At 45.3% G+C, this 331-nt stretch overlaps 1 protein-coding gene across 1 annotated transcript in view; it reads left to right on the top strand.

The window, feature by feature from the left end:
* The window catches only part of LOC119591328 (mucin-12-like), a gene marked incomplete in the record, with an annotated part of 28,957 nt that overhangs the window by 2,052 nt on the left and 26,574 nt on the right, over positions 1 to 331 (top strand).

The raw sequence follows: 331 nt of genomic DNA, 5'->3' as shown, positions 1-331 counted from the left end.
CAGGGTTATCCGCATTTTCATTACAGCTGTTACCTGTGGTGTCTTTCCTCTCACAGTCTTTCTTTATCGTAGTCTTCTTTGCATTCACACAAAACCTGCATCACGCTTTATCTCCGTCCCTCCTGTTTCTTAACCCAACGTGCCTCCATTAGACACTGTTGTCCACTTGCTTGTGCTTGAGCAGTGACGCCGTGTTTCGAGGCTGGAAATCGAGATGGAGAATGGATGAGAGGAGTACGTTACAGAACTGTCACTTTTTATTATCGTTGTCGTTGTTGGCATCTTTGACCTTTGAAAGATTGCCGCAATTGCCCTTACACGATACCCTCTT

Source organism: Penaeus monodon, chromosome 28, assembly GCF_015228065.2.
Source record: "Penaeus monodon isolate SGIC_2016 chromosome 28, NSTDA_Pmon_1, whole genome shotgun sequence".
Taxonomy (NCBI): Eukaryota; Metazoa; Arthropoda; class Malacostraca; order Decapoda; family Penaeidae; genus Penaeus; species Penaeus monodon.
Note: the sequence above shows the minus strand (reverse complement) of the source record. Positions and strands in the feature narration are given on the sequence as shown.